The sequence below is a fragment of the Oryzias melastigma genome, linkage group LG22, assembly GCF_002922805.2.
Source record: "Oryzias melastigma strain HK-1 linkage group LG22, ASM292280v2, whole genome shotgun sequence".
Lineage (NCBI taxonomy): Eukaryota > Metazoa > Chordata > Actinopteri > Beloniformes > Adrianichthyidae > Oryzias > Oryzias melastigma.
In genome coordinates, this window is record NC_050533.1 from 24782596 (window position 1) to 24782879 (window position 284).

The window sequence follows — 284 nt, forward strand, 5'->3', positions numbered from 1 at the left end:
TTTTTTTTCTGATGATAATCATCTGAGTATATTTAGATTTTTGGTACTGATTAATATAAATGACTAGTCTGGGGATGTTTGAAGTTTAATTATATCACTGATCTTAAGGATAAATGTACATTTTAAAAACGTAAATAAGTAACAAGATAATTTACTTCATTTTAAATTACAATTAAGGTGAGTGTTAATGTTTTGAGTGAATCATTTTCAAAAGTGACCACTTTCACTCTGTCACTCAGCAAAGACATTTCTTCTGATGCATTTTATTAACTAAAGGAAATCCT

General features: G+C 26.8%; 1 protein-coding gene across 1 annotated transcript in view; it reads left to right on the forward strand.

The window, feature by feature from the left end:
- The window catches only part of gfra4a (GDNF family receptor alpha 4a), a 209272-nt gene that overhangs the window by 8570 nt on the left and 200418 nt on the right, over positions 1 to 284 (forward strand). The gene's annotated exons all lie outside the window — the stretch shown is intronic.